The 15,122-nt window shown below is 47.7% G+C and overlaps 1 long non-coding RNA gene and 1 other non-coding gene across 3 annotated transcripts; both read left to right on the top strand.

Annotated features, from left to right (window-relative positions):
- The first annotated feature begins 2,020 nt into the window (after positions 1–2,020).
- LOC132678451 (uncharacterized) lies at positions 2,021–13,336 on the top strand. 2 transcript variants are annotated; one of them, XR_014136680.1, is made up of 4 exons: positions 2,021–2,675; positions 3,383–3,547; positions 7,435–8,689; positions 9,758–13,336. It is a non-coding gene; the product is annotated as an uncharacterized LOC132678451 (long non-coding RNA). The 2 variants fall into 2 exon arrangements; XR_014136681.1 differs by having other exon boundaries at positions 2,027–2,675; positions 7,435–8,099.
- On the top strand, positions 9,134–9,267 carry LOC132679971 (small nucleolar RNA SNORA70). Its single transcript, XR_009610449.2, has one exon. It is a non-coding gene; the product is annotated as a small nucleolar RNA SNORA70 (small nucleolar RNA).
- Positions 13,337–15,122: the final 1,786 nt, after the last annotated feature.

The following is a 15,122-nucleotide window of genomic DNA, read 5'->3' as shown; positions in this document are numbered from 1 at the left end:
CTCTCTCTCTCTCCCTCCCTCTGCCCCTCTCCCCTCCTCCCATACTCTCTCTAAAATTAAGGGGCGCCTGGGTGGCTCAGTTAATTGTCCGACTTTGGCTCAGGTCATGATCTCGCGGTCCGCGGGTTCCAGCCCCGTGTCAAGCTCTGTGCTGACAGCTCAGAGCCTGGAGCCTGTTTCAGATTCTTTGTCTCCCTCTTTCTCTGACCCTCCCCTGTTCATGCTCCCTCTCTGTGTCAAAAATAAATAAATGTTAATAAAAATAAAAATTAAAAAATAAAATTTAAAAGAAGAAGGGGGAGGAAGAGGAGGAGGGGGAGGAAGAGGAGGAGGGGGAGGAAGGAGAGGAGGATAAGGAGGTAAATAGGTAAATAGGATTCTGTTCAATATATATTCTTTTCAATATGGGATTTGAGTTTCCTGATATTTAAAATTTTTTTTTAAACGTTTATTTATTTTTGAGACAGAGAGAGACAGAGCATGAACGGGGGAGGGTCAGAGAGAGAGAGGGAGACACAGAATCCGGAAACAGGCTCCAGGCTCTGAGCTGTCAGCACAGAGCCCGGCGCGGGGCTTGAACTCACCAACCGCTAGATCATGACCTAAGCCGAAGTCGGACGCTTAACCGACTGAGCCACCCAGGCGCCCCGAGTTTCCTGATATTTAAACATAATGTGCATATTTCATTTATATAGTACTTCCCCGAAAGAAAAAAAAAAAAGTACCACTTTATACAATACGTGGCCTATTGCTAATGCCCAGTGATTCACAGACTGTTGAAGCTGAACAAATCTTAGGATTTGAATTCAAAGATGGTCACCTTTTTTTTTTCCACACCCCATTTCAAAATGAAATATTCTGCGGAACTCCAATATTTAAAATAGATCATATTTGTTCCATAGAATATCGCTCTTTTCTTAAGTGATATAACTGCGCAAAATATCTGGGGGAACAGGACAAGAAAACAAGCAGTTTGTTTTCAACAAATATATTTAAGCTCTCCTTTTTCTTTTCATAAGGACAAGTACTTGGCAATAGAATTTTTCAGCAACAAAGTTACTTTTTTTAGTTTATTTATTTATTTTGGGGAGGGGAGGGACAGAGAGAGAGGGAGAGAGAAAATCCCAGGCAGGCTCTGCACTGTCAGCACAGAGCCCAACGTGGGGCTGGAACCCACCACCTGTGAGATCATGACCTGACCTGAAATCAAGAGTCTGGTACTTAACCGACTGAGCCACCCAGGTACCCCAATAAATTAAAAAAAAAAAATGCCTGTCAGTGTCCACTGTATTAGCAAAGTATATTTCAAGATAAATGAGGGGCACCCCGGGGGCTCAGTAGGTTAGGTGTCTGACTTCAGCTCAGGTCATGATCTCGGGGTTCGTGGGTTCGAGCCCCGCGTCAGACTCTGTGCTGACAGCTCAGAGCCTGGAGCCTGCTTCTGATTCTGTGTCTCCTTCTCTCTCTGCTCCTCCCCAACTAGTACTCTGTCTCTGTCGCTCAAAAAATAAAATAAAAACGATTAAAAAAATTAAAATCACAAAATAGATGAAAAGGATAAGGTCAATGAGACCAAAGATGGAATGCCCAGTTTGTAAGCGGCCCCAGGTGTATGAGAATGAAAGAAGCTACAAGTAACTAGGATTCTTCACAGCTCCATTGGAGAAGACAGACGTGACAACTACAAGTAGGTAGCTATTGTATTTTTTATTGTACATAGTGACTTATGTAGTGAGGGTGGGATCCCTAAAAACACTGCAAGATACAGAAACAACCAAATGGCTCCTACGAAACAATTACTGCAGCACATTGGAACAGGAATGGAGTAAGCAAAATGTCAGACCCACAAAGTCTAAGCAGAAGACCCTGAACCTCAAGGAGCACCCAACGTCCAGCACGTCCTGGGAGTTGTAGGCCTTCAGCCCAGCGAGCAGCCTCAGTCTCCTCTTGGGGAAGAGAGGCCCCGCCTTCCGCCCCGCCCCCCGGAGTACTAACGGCCGACCCGCCTCGCTCAAGGGAGCGTTGGTCTCCCGAGAGCCCCGCCCCCCAGAGACCCAGCGCAGCCCGGCGGGCCCGGGACAGCCTGACTCGAGATGTGATCGTGATAGAGCATCTTCACGAATTTCCGATGGCGCGATTTGTTGTGGCCAAAGCTGGATTTCTCGCAGGCCAGCAAGTGCCACACCTCCGGAAGCCTGAGGTGAGCTAGCCAGGGGTACAACCTGGCCTCCGGGAACCCAGCGCGTCCCGCCCTTCCCGCTGCCTCGCTCCGCCCCCATTCGCCACGCCCCCACTTGCCACGCCCCCTCGGACATGCGCAGTGCCGCCGGTAGGGGTGGGGCTAGCGGCTCGCTCAGGCCTGGCGGTTGGGGAGGCGGTTTAGAACACAGGCGGAAGCTCCTAAGCCGGTATTTGAAACGGAAACTCATCGGTTAAAATAGAAATACCGGTACCTGGAAACCTGGAACTTGTCTTTTCGAAGCCACGGTTCCCGTCATCACCTCTGCCTCTCCGGGTTCCCATAATCGTCCTTATGGACCGCTGGTCGTGTGGTTGCCTGCACAACGCCTCCTGGACCCCCGGCTGGTTGAACTCCCAATACCTTGTCAGGCCTCTTAGAGGGACTGTCCAGTGCAGTCCCTTGCTGCACACACATAGGCACCTCCGGCGCGCAGGTCAGTGACCTCCTAACCCCCTTGGGGGACCACGCCCAAGCCACTTCCCTGACTCCCAGGTGGGAGTCCCAAGTGGCTGAATATTTTATTTCGGACCTCTTGGCCTAATTCACACTGGCCAGCTGGACCAGAAGCTCCCGTTCATCCTTCCCAAAACGTCAGGGAGGTTTGTGGAGGGGCTCCTTTGGAACCCCTTATAAATATCTTCTTTTTTTTTTTTTTAAATTTATATACGTATTTTGAAAGAGAGCGAGCATGAGCAAGGGAGGGGCGGAGAGAGAGAGAGAATCCCAAGCAGGCTCCGGGCACTCAGCGCAGAACTAGACGCAAACCTGAGATCGTGACCTGAGCTGAAATCCAGAGCCCCACACCTGAGGGACTGAGCCACCCAGGCACCCCTCTTTTTTTAATATATATATTTATTTGAGAGCACGCCTAGCAGAGGGGCGGGGGGGGGGGGATGGGGGGAGAGAATCCTAAGCAGGCTCCATGCTGTCAGTGCAAAGCTGCAGATTCCTGCTCAATCTCAGGGATCGTGAGATCAGGACCTGAGCCCAAATCAAGAGTCAGTGGCTTAACGGACTGAGCCACCCAGGGGCCCCTAAATATCCCTTTTTAAATATCCTTTCAGAAGACAGAATAATTAAAACAATCTGTCGCTGTTGGGAGTTGTAGTGATAATTTTCTTATGTCATTTTTCTATTTAGTTTTTCTGATTAACTCCAATTATGAGGTCACGACACACATCTCCAGCTAATTTATGCACAGCTCCAATTCTGTGCAGGGAGGATACAAAACGGCAAACTATCCATGGTAGGACTTTCTGGAGCATCAATTCTACAAGATTTGGAAGAAATGAAGTAATTTCCAAGGTAAGTAATTGAAAACTTAAAACTAAGACAAGGCTGGAAAGTCCTATGCCATTAGCGATGGTTCATAATCTATGCCTGAAATGTCAGACTTTCTCTAAGAAGAGACCCTAAGGATAACTTATTTCCCATTATTTTAAACAGAAAAAATTATAAGGCATAGCAAGTCCCATCAAAAAACCCGACCAATTTTGTGGCATCTGGCTGGCTCAGTCGCTAGAGCCCCTCGATCTCGGGCTCAGGAGTTAGAGCCCCACGTTGGGAGTAGAGTTTACTTAAAAATTAAATTAAAAAAATAGTCATTGGCATACAGGTGCTTTGTGTGCACTAGCAGTGGCTACTTGTAGACCAATAACATCAGATGTTGTACATCTTGCCAACACTCCAAAGTGTGATGGGCCTGCAGGTTGTATTTGGAAGCAACGTGGAACTTTTTCTGAAGCCGTTTAAAATGTATTTTTGGGGGGGCGCCTGGGTGGCTCAGTCGGTTGAACGTCCGACTTCGGCTCAGGTCATGATCTCACTGTTTGTGAGTTTGAGCCCCGCGTCGGGCTCTGTGCTGACAGCTCAGGGCCTGGAGGCTGCTTCGGATTCTGCGTCTCCTTCTCTCTCTGCCCCTCCCCTGCTCACACTCTGTCTCTCTCTCAAAAAAAAAGATTTTAAAAAATTTAATAAAATGTATTTTTTTAAAGACTCAATATAAACTTTATATACATATCAGCTAAAAATGTTGAGAGGGAAATAACTTCTATGCTATGTATTGAAAATGAAAACATTCTTCCAGGAAAACATTAATTGGGGGATATATTCTGTGGGTATGCCTGTATTATGAACTAAATGGCAAAAATCCCATTTATTTTATTTTTTAAATATATTTTTTAAAGTTTATTTATTTTGAGAGAGAGAGAGAGTGCGCGCAAGTGGGGGAGGGGGATAGAGGATCTGAAGAGTGCTCTGTGCTGACAGCAGAGAGCCCGATGTGGGGCTCAAACCCGTGAACCGTGAAATCGTGACCTGAGCTGAAGTCAGATGCTTAACCGACTAAGTCACCCAGGTGCCCCCAAAGCCCACTGATTTTAAAGACTTTAAAGATTAAAGCTATAACTTCAAGTAAACTTGGCGCTGAGAAGTCCTTTCAGCTTATGACCCCAGAGTTCTGCAGTCCTGTGTCAGTAATGATCCCTTGCCAACATCAGCATACAAAGGTGCCCTAATGTTGTGCATTAACACAGACCTCCTTTGACCCCAGAGTCCTCTCCATTTCCCATTTTCCTCTGCTCCATTCAGGTACCTCTCCTCTCCTCTCCTGAACCCATTCCATTCCGGCTTTCCTCCACACCACTTTGCTTTCATGATGTCACCAATGTTTTCCATTTTGCTAAATTCAAGATGCAGTTTTTGTTCTCTCAGTCTTATAGCTGCATTTGAAACACGATTGAGCACTTCTTTCCTCTGGATTCTCAAGCCCCCCCCCCCCCCCGCCCCCGATTCCCTCCCATCTTACTCTATCTTCCTTTTATTCCTCCTCCTCCTCCTTCAGATCTCTGGGACCCTCAGCCCCTTTCTCTTTCTTGTGGGCCCTCTCTTCTCAGAGCAAACCTACAGAGGCTCCCAGCTTTGAATACCATCTATCTGCTGAGAACCCCTAGGCCTGGGTCTTCTTTTCTGAGGGGAGCACTCAGGAGCCATCACTGACTCTCTTTCCCTTCCCACCCCACCACATGCAGTCCTCCAACAAGTCCTCTTGACATGCATCCTGATTGCAGCCTCTTCTCATTGCATCCATTTCTACAACCAGTTTCAGCCACTGTCCTCTCTTACTGATCTTCTGCAAACACTGTCTTCCGAACTAGCTTCCTGCTTCCCTCTATACTCTCCTGCGGTCCATTCTCCAGTCAGCATCCACAGTGCTCCATAAAAAAACATGAAGGGGTGCCTGGGTGGCTCAGTCAGTTAAGCGTCCGACTTTGGCTCAGGTCATGATCTCGCGGCTCGTGAGTTCGAGCCCGGCGTCCGGCTCTGTGCTGACAGCTCGGAGCCTGGAGCCTGCTTTGGATTCTGTGTCTCCCTCTCTCTGCTCTGCCCCTGCTCATGCGCGCACTCTCTCTCTCTCTCTCTCTCTCTCTCTCTCTCTCATTCTGGATTCTGTGTCTCCCTCTCTCTGTTCCGCCCCTGCTCATGCTCTCTCTCTCTCTCTCTCAGAAATAAAGAAACATTAAAAAAATTTTCTTTTAAAACATGAAAAACGGGTGCCTGGGTGGCTCAGTCGGTTAAGTAGCTGACTCTTGATTTTGGTTCAGGTCATGATCTCATGATTTGTTGAATTGAGACCCACATCAAGCTGTGTGCTGACAGCATGGAGCCTGCTTGGGATTCTCTCCCTCCCTCCCTCTCTGCCTCTCCCATGTGCAAGCTTGCTCTTTCTCTCTCTCTCTCTCTCTCAAAATTAAATAAACAAACTTAAAAAAAAAAAAAGAAAACCATGATATATGTTAACCCCAACCCCCACCCCCCACAGACACCCCACTCCCCCTCCATTCCCTCCTATCCCCATTTATAACCCTCTCACTGGCTTCTCACTGCAATAAAATAAAAGCTTAAGTAACCAGATAACCTGACCCCTGCCTACCTTTTTGACCTCATCTCCTCTCCTTGCTTGTTCATACTACTGTGTGTCAGATTTTCTGGTATCTAGAGCTGAAAGCAATCTTAACTGAGAAACAGTAAGTCATAGAATCTATTGAGCATGGGAGGCTTGGAAAGAAATGTATTAAGAGAGAATGAAGGGCCCAAAATGGTTTTAAAAAAAACACAAAAGCATACAAAACAATGAAAACATAACTGATCTGTATGTATATACCCAAAAGAATGTCTCAACAAAGTGAATGTTTAGAAACCAAGCCAGCGTCAAAGAAATGGAAATACCTTTGATTATATTTTAAAAACAAAAAAATATATATTTAGTAAATATAAAAGGACAAATATTGAACATATTATATTTCTGGCCCATAATGCAATACAATTAGAAGTAACAGAAATAGGGAATTTAAAGATGCTCAGCTTGGAGCTCCTGGGTGGCTCAGTTGGTTGAGTATCTGACCCTTGGTGTCGGCTCAGGTCATGATCTCACAGTACATGGGATTGAGCCCTGCATTGGACTCCCCACTGACAGTATGGAGCCTGCTTGGGGTTCTCTCTCTCCGCCCCCCTCTCTCTCTGCTCCTCCACCACTCATGCACATGTTCTCAAATAAATACACATTAAAAAAAAAAAATTAAAATGCTCAATTCTTTGAAAATGTTAAGATATTCTTTTAAATAAATTAATGCCTGGGTCAGGGTGCAAATCCCAAGCACAACTGCAGTGGCTATAAATATATGTGCTTGTAAATACACCATACCCAGATATATGCAGGGTGATAAGAGAGCTCTCTGACTCAGAAGCTTCTGTTGTAACCAGGTTATGTTAAGCTCTGCCACAGAGTCCTTTAACATCATCTTAGTACAAAAGGGAGCAACAGTGAAGGCAGTACTAGGAACTATAACTATTACAGATGCCTAATAAGTAGGACTGTGTTCCACTGGGCCTGACCTTGACCTCAGGATCCTTTCCAGCCAGGGCTCCAGGCCACACCACTAACGGATCTGTGTTACATACAAGCTCAAAACTGCCCTCCCAACAGCAGGCAGCCTGGAAACCGGCACGTGCAGCACATGCAGTAGAAAATAATCATGGCCCTCACGTGAGGACTCAGGATCCCAAAAGTTCTGGTCAGGCCTCAGCTTCAAATCTGCCTCACCCACAAAACACTCCCGACCCTCACCTTGGCTATACATAGCAGTCTCTTCTGAAATTTCCCTGCAATTCCTTTTTTCGTAACTCCCTTGCAGGCAAGAGAGGAGAAACACTACTTGGGGAGCACTGTTATGTGCCAGGACTATGATCATCAAGAAGGCGGAGGCCACAGGATTGCACCTCAACCCCGGGGACCTGCCAAAGAAGAACTGCCACCAAATTTTCAATCGAGGACCCTTCCAGAACTCTTCAGTGACCTCACCGAGCAGTGTGCCTCTGGAAAAAGCTCAACACTCGCCCTAAATGAGATGTCTCTTCCCCATGCCTGGGAGGATAGGGGATAGATCCTCTAGGGGCGGATGCCTGGGCACAGATGTGACCCAGCAGCTCTGGAGCGAGTGGGTGTACTCAGGCGAGTTCTAGTTAATTTGTACATGAATAAAAAGCACTGGGATAGGGAAAAGGGCTCTTGAGTCCAGTAAGTGAATTTTATTTATTTATTTATTTATTTATTTATTTATTTATTTTAATTTATTTATTTTTTTTATTTTTTTAACGTTTATTTATTTTTGAGACGGAGAGAGACAGAGCATGAACGGGGGAGGGTCAGAGAGAGAGAGGGAGACACAGAATCTGAAACAGGCTCCAGGTTCTGAGCTGTCAGCACAGAGCCCGACGCGGGGCTGGAACTCACGAACCGCGAGATCGTGACCTGACCCGAAGTCGGACGCTGAACCGACTGAGCCACCCAGGCGCCCCAGTAAGTGAATTTTAATATATAGGAGTTCATCCGCAAGACATCAGTCTACATTTGTTCTCTAGCTAGTAAGATTTTGACAGGAGGCAGGAGAAGAGCGGGAAGGCCACCCTGCTGGGCACCACTGTAGACGCGTTTAGATCTGGATCAGGCTCCCACACCAGGGGGCCCACCTGTGTGCTAACCGGCCTACAAGGCACTGTCCCTCGGGCTGAACAGGGTTCCATACCACCTCAGTGTTGCCAGCACTCTGGACAACTTCATTTTTCTTTCATATTTTTGAGGTAGAATTTGTACTCAGGACCGTGTCCTGCGTACTCAGAGGACTTAGGGGCCCGCAAACAAGCGAATTCACAAGAAGCTCTGAAGATTACCGCACAAGTGTTTGGTGTCGTCTTGTGTATTACTGAATTGTCCATTAATCAAGAGACTCGGTGTAACAACCTCAGCAGGATGTCAAAAGCGGGACTGCAGAAGCCCCAGGCCTGAGCCAAGGGAGGCCGTAGACCCAAGATTCAAAGCACGTGCTCTGGACACCAGCTCTGCGATTGTACAAACTGCTTAACCCCATTCAACATTCATTTCCTAGTCTGGTAAATGGGCACTTTTACCTAAAAGGGATTGAAATGGTGTAGAAGGTCTGGGGCCACTAGTAAATGCTACTGGTATTTGTTGGTGTTAATATTACTATTATCAAACCTGCTGAAGGAAGTGACAGCCCAGTGTTCTCTGAGACAAACATGAATGAGAACCAGTCGTATCAATAATCACCTCCCACAATCCAGCATTAAGAGCAACTCAGGGGCACCTGGGTGGCTCAGTCGGTTAAGGATCTGACTTCCGTTCAAGTCATGATCTCATGGTTCATGGGTTCGAACCCTGCATCGGGCCCTGTGCTGACAGCTCAGAGCCTGGAGCCTGCTTTGGATTCTGTGTCTCCCTCGCTCTCTGCCCCTCCCTCGCTCGCTCGCTCTCTCGTTCACGCTCAAAAATAAACATCAAACAAAATTTAAAAGCAACTCAGAAAATAGATGTCAATGCAGCCAATTAAGCCGACTGTGCTCTTTCCCCATGGGAGCCCAGTGTGCAATGGCTGCAAACAGTAGCCTCCGTGGTAGTGTATGCAGCCTGTTGATTGTACAGGTTGCCCTAAGGGACCTTGGAGACAGCCCTTTCCAGTGGACATTGAGGTGTGGCCTCATGCCACAGTCTAGGCTCCAGTCTAGGCTCAGACAGGTATGTGGGGTGTATTTGGAAAGCCCCAGGGCCCAGTGGCCAGGGTCCACATTGGCCAAGTGATCATGTCCATTCGCACCAAGCTGCAGAATAAGGAGCATGTGATTGAGGCCCTACGTAGGGCCAAGTTCAAGTTCCCTGGCCGCCCGAAAATCCACATTTCCAAGAAGTGGGACTTTAACGTGGATAAATTTGAAGACATAGTGGCTGAAAAGCTGCTCACCCCAGATGGCTATGGGGTCAAATATATCCCTTATCATGGTCCCTTGGACAAATGGAGGGCTCTGTGCTCATGAGAACCTCGGCACTGCCCCTTCTCTGTTCATGCCCACCAATAAGTCCTACTTCCCGTCTTAAAAAAAAGAAAATACATGTTAAATCCCTTCCCATTAAATGTGGTTTTTTTATTGTGTTTGTTTCTACAGAAGCATCTCCCGTCCCTGATAAGCACGAGAGAAGACGAGAGAAAAGAGTAGGAGGGAAGAAGTACCCCAGGACGACAGTCCAGTCTCTGAAGATTCACCCAGGTTGGGACAGAGGACCTGCCCGAAGCCAGGACCAGCCTCTCTTCTTATCTCCCCGGTGGCACCCAGCCATCCTTTAAGCCCACCATTATTTTTTGATTCAGTGCTTTTGAATGCTGTGGAAGCACAGGTACCCCCTTGATTTGAATCCCGTGCAGACCACCTTGGCAGTCTGCACCTGCCATCCTTCCCTGCCCGTGGTCCTCGGTGTCCCCACATACAAGCCGTAAGCTCCTTGCACCACTCCCGTCCCCACGGCTGTCTGTGTCAGCCCTGGCCCACCTCCCACACCTGCTGCTGGGCTCGGTGGAGCTCAGGATCTTCTTGCTGCCCATATAAAAACAGTCTTTGGTTTTGTCCCTTCTTTGGCTATCCACCACGTGAGCTTTCATTGGCTTCCTTGTGGTTTAAGGGCCACATCGGTTCTTTCCAGGTGGCCTGAAACACGGTATCTGCCTGAGTAAGAAGTTGAAGAAGCTCCCAGCAGCCCATTCAGCCTTGGGGGTTGCCAGAGGGAGAGGCTGGGGTCCTATCACCGGGCCGCCCAGCATGGAGGGAGTTGCCAGTTGTAGGACAAACCCTGGGGGCAGCTGGTTCCGTGTGGGGCATCACCACTGCTGCTGATGCTGTGGGTGGAGGGGAGGCCCCAGGGTCACACTAGGGACTGTGCTGGGGAAAGGGATGGTCCTTGTGTCTTGGTGGGGGACTGGCAGGCCCTTTGGATGGGCTGCTGGCCTTCCACTGACTCCCAGTGCTCCCCAGGCCGCTGACTTTTTGAGTTACAGAACACAGCAGAGGTGGGCAGGCCCACCGAAACCAGGCTCCTCCGGGTCGGCAGAGACCCTGGGCTGAAGCCTGTGGGAGCGGGAAGGACAGCAACTATTGGCAGGATCAGCTGAAGGCAGAGGCTTCGCAGCAATGGTCCACCCTCCACCTTGGGGCTCTTGCAGCCTAGGATCAGGTAGTTGGCCATCACTTCCTCTTAATTCTGGCCCCTCAGCAGGTCCTGGATCTGGTCCCACGCATAGCCCACAGCTAATGTCACCTCAGTTCTGCCAGGGATCCTTGTAGTCAGGGAGTGGCTCACTGTAAGGCTTTAGTAGTTCTGCTTCACGGGCCATGGTCATCCATGGGCCCTTCATGGTTTCCTCTAAAGCGCTTCTCTCACTGGGACTGAGGGGCAGGAATCTCTCTAGCAGGTCTCCCACGCTGCACAGACGTGGAAAGGGGAACGTGGTATATCCTGCTCAGCACCCGCTCCCACAGCTCCCTGAAGTCCTGCCAAGGCAGGGACCTGCTGGTCACTGGACAGTCATTGTATAGAGGATGGCTCCAGGCTCCACCCAAGGGGGACTACCACAGCAGGGGGTCAGCTTATGGGCGGCGGTGAACTCATTGCTGAATCCAGAGTATGCGACCTCGATGTTCGGGTCGGATTCCAAAAGCAGGCTCTCTGGCTTTAGGTCCCTGTGGATGACACCTTCCTGGTGGTGGTACCACACAGTGGGCGCTATCTGGCAGAATCTGCCTCGGGGCTCCCCCTTTCTCATGCAGGCATGGCGCAGTTCAAACACCTGTCCTTCGCTAGTGGACTCCGTGACCGGGTCGCCTGCTTCCATGGTGCCAGCGACCTCAAGTAGTTTCACGACTCGGGGGTTGTGATTCAGGGCCTTCATGCTCTGGACTTCAAGGAATAGTCTCTGGAGGCTGGAGGAGCCCTGCTGACTCTTGTTAATGACCTTCATGGACGCCTCTGTCCCACTCGGGCTGTGCCAGACCAACCCCACCTGGGCAAAGCTGCCCTGGCCAACGGTCCTGAGGAGCCGGTGGTGGTCACTGTGGCTCTCCCGGTCACGGGGATGGCCGCAAGGCCCCCGCAGCTCAGTGACTCACTGCTAGGAATGCTAACTAAAAGTGCCCCCTAACAGTACTAACAAACTAAATAAAGATGGGAAAGAAAAGAAAAAATGAGAAAAGAGAGGGAAAAAGCAAAACTGTGGCCAAAAGTCCCTCAGGTCCCCAGACACCAGCTTCCTGGCCTAAAAAAACCAAAACATGTAGGCCTGGCCAAGGGCTGATACAGAGAGGTGCTTAGGATTTTCTCTCGATGGCTCTTCTTGAGATCAGTGCAAGAAATGCACCTGTAAGGCTGGGGATAATTCACAGTGGCTTTCCCACTTGGTTCTCAGGAACCCTTTACTCTTAAAAGCGCGGGGGAGGGATGCCCCCAGAGGCCTTTTTGTTTACGTGTCTTATAGTGATTGATATATACCTTACTAGAAATTAAAACCTGAAGGATGCTTCAGTAGCCTTTTCATGTCTAGTTTGGGAATCTGTAATAATTTTTGATGTTTAAAGAAAGCCATGATATCTATACTTAGAATAATTCAATTCCTTTTTCTTTAAACTCTGGATGATCGGTCTCAAAATGATACCACAATTTAACTGGCTTCACGATAGCCAATGACAAAGACTCTCCCTGACTAAACTTGAGTCGTTCTCCTCTAGGTCTGGACCTTGCAGCCTGCCCTTGTCTGGCCTGCATCACCCAGTTGTAGCAAGAACCTTGCCAAGTCAGTTTAAAGAGAACTCCCCACCCTCAATATCTCATAATATTCTTCACACACACACCCCACCTTTGGTGTCTGTGAAATAATAGAAAATATATATTGGTCTCTGTCCCTGGTTCTTGGCACAGGCTCCTGAAAGCCTTCTAATTTCCTAAGTGCTAAGACACTAGGAGCATCTCGTTTTCTAATATTTGGTCTTTAACCCCAGTTCCTGATTCAGGGCTCCTAAATTCCTTGGAATATCCTGAGTGGTAGGAATGTCTTGTTCTAATGAGGCAACTCTGGATGGGCTCCTGGATGACTCCTGGAGGGGAGTCTTTCTGACTGTTAGCAAAAGGCCAAGCCATGATTAGAAGCTTGGAATTTTCAGCTCCATACCCCCTCCCCAATCCTCCAGAAAGGGGAAAGGGGCTGGAAGTGGAGTTAATGATGTGTCACGCCTACGTGAGGAAGCCTCCGTAAAAATCCCAATAGTATGGGGTTCAGAGAGTTTCCGTATGGGTGAACACATCCACACTGGGAGCATGATGTACCCCAACTCCATGGGGACAGAAGTTCCTGTGCTCGGGACCCTCCCAGACCTCACTCCATGTATCTCTTCATCTAACTGATCATGTATCCTTTATCACATCCTTTAATAAATGTAAGCGGAAGTGACTGGGTTTTCCTTTGTATGGCATCTGACCACCCTGGCCTGCCCACAGCAAGAATCCTGTTAGATCTGTTTAACTAGAATCCTTCCATCCCTGAGGTTTCCTTAGTAGTGTTCCATCTACTGACCCCAACCCTGCTCCTTGGCTATAAACCCCCACTTTGTGCTGTACTGGGGATGGGTTCCAGTTCTATACTGAGGCCTCTTTTTCCCCCTATTGCAGTAATTCCTGAATAAAACTTGCTTTTACTGCTTTAACTACTACTGTCCCACTCTGGGTTTGTTTGTTTGTTTGTTTTTTTCTTAACACAGTAGGGAAATATTCTGTTGCATAAGACACAACAAGGTACATTATTGACTTCTTTTCTAAGAGAGAAAGAGTACACACACAAGCAGAAGAGGGGCAGAGAGAGAATCCCAAACAGTCTCTATGCCATGAGTATAGAACTGACGCGGGAAGCTTGATCTCATGAACCCTGAGATCATGACCTGAGCCGGGTTCAAGCTGCTTAACTGACTGAGCCACCCAGGCTCCCCTGTTACTAACTTCTATAAAGCTGAAGGAAAGTTAGCTTTCATCATATTTTTATTTCTTAGTTACAAATTTTGCCCAGAGTCTTTGGAGTAGATTTCTCCCTTCCATAAGCCAGAGAACTTGCTATGTCCGTTGCAGTATCCTTAAATGTAAAAGTTGAGGGGAGCCTGGGTGGCTCAGTCAGTTAAGCATCTGACTTTGGCTCAGGCCATGATCTCTCAGTTCATGGGATCAAGCCCTGCTTTGGGCCCTGCGCTGACCCCCAGGAGCTTGCTTGGGATTTTCCCTCTCCCTCTCTCTCTCTCTGCGCCCCCCCCCCCCAGCTCTCTCTCAAAAATAAATTAACTTTTTAAAAATGTAAAATAAAATATTATTTGAAAGACAGAGCGTAGAGGAATCATTGAAAATATTGACGTGTGGGGCGCCTGGGTGGCTCAGTCGGTTGGGCGTCTGACTTCGGCTCAGGTCACGATCTCGCGGTCCGCGAGTTCGAGCCCCACGTCGGGCTCTGGGCTGATGGCTCAGAGCCTGGAGCTTGCTTCCGATTCTGTGTCTCCCTCTCTCTCTGCCCCTCCCCCGTTGATGCTGTGTCTCTCTCTGTCTCAAAAATAAATAAACGTTTAAAAAAAAATTTAAAAAAAAAGAAAATATTGACGCGAACAAGTTATTAATATGTTCGTTGAAAACTATTTAAAAATCTATGACTCAAGGAACTTCAGTTAGGTAGAATGAATCAATATTGTTAACCTTTATGGGTGTTTTTCAGTAAATATTAACTGATCCTCCCAATGGGCCAGGCATTGTGCTAAGTACCAGAACACAGAAGCATGGAATCTATCAAATGTGACACGGTACTGTGTATTAACTTAAGAAATAAAAGTGTAAACTAAACTAAGAAATGCCTGGAGTATTGTTTTGCCGCCATCCAGTATATATGTGCACACAGGCCAATATCCCTGATGAATATAGATGCAACATTTCTCCGTATATTAGCAAACCAAATTCAACAGGACATTAAAGGATCATATGCCATAACCAAATGGGATTTTTCCCTGGGATGCAAAGATGATTCAACACACACAAATCAATAAATATGATATAGCACATTAAAAGGATGAAAGACAAAAATTGTGTGATTATCTCAACAGATGCAGAAAAAGCATTTGATAAAACTCAACATTTTTTCATGATAGAAAACATTCAAATTGGGTATAGAAGGAATACACCTCAACATAATAGAGGCTGTATATGAGAAACATACTGCCAACATCATACCCATTAGTGAAAGGTTAAAAGCAGGAACAAGGGGCACCTGGGCTCAGTTGGCTCAGGTCATGATCTCACAGTTCGTGAGTTCAAGCCCTGCATTGGGCTCTGTGCTGTCAGCACGGAGCCCACTTTGGATCCTCTGTCTCCCTCTCTCTTTGCCTCTCTCTCAAAAATAAGCATAAATTTAAAAAATAAAATCAGGAACAAGACAAGAGTGCCCACTCCCACCACTCCTTTTCA

This window comes from Panthera onca, chromosome A2 (assembly GCF_046562875.1).
Source record: "Panthera onca isolate mPanOnc1 chromosome A2, mPanOnc1 haplotype 2, whole genome shotgun sequence".
In the NCBI taxonomy this organism is placed as follows: Eukaryota; Metazoa; Chordata; class Mammalia; order Carnivora; family Felidae; genus Panthera; species Panthera onca.
Note: the sequence above shows the minus strand (reverse complement) of the source record. Positions and strands in the feature narration are given on the sequence as shown.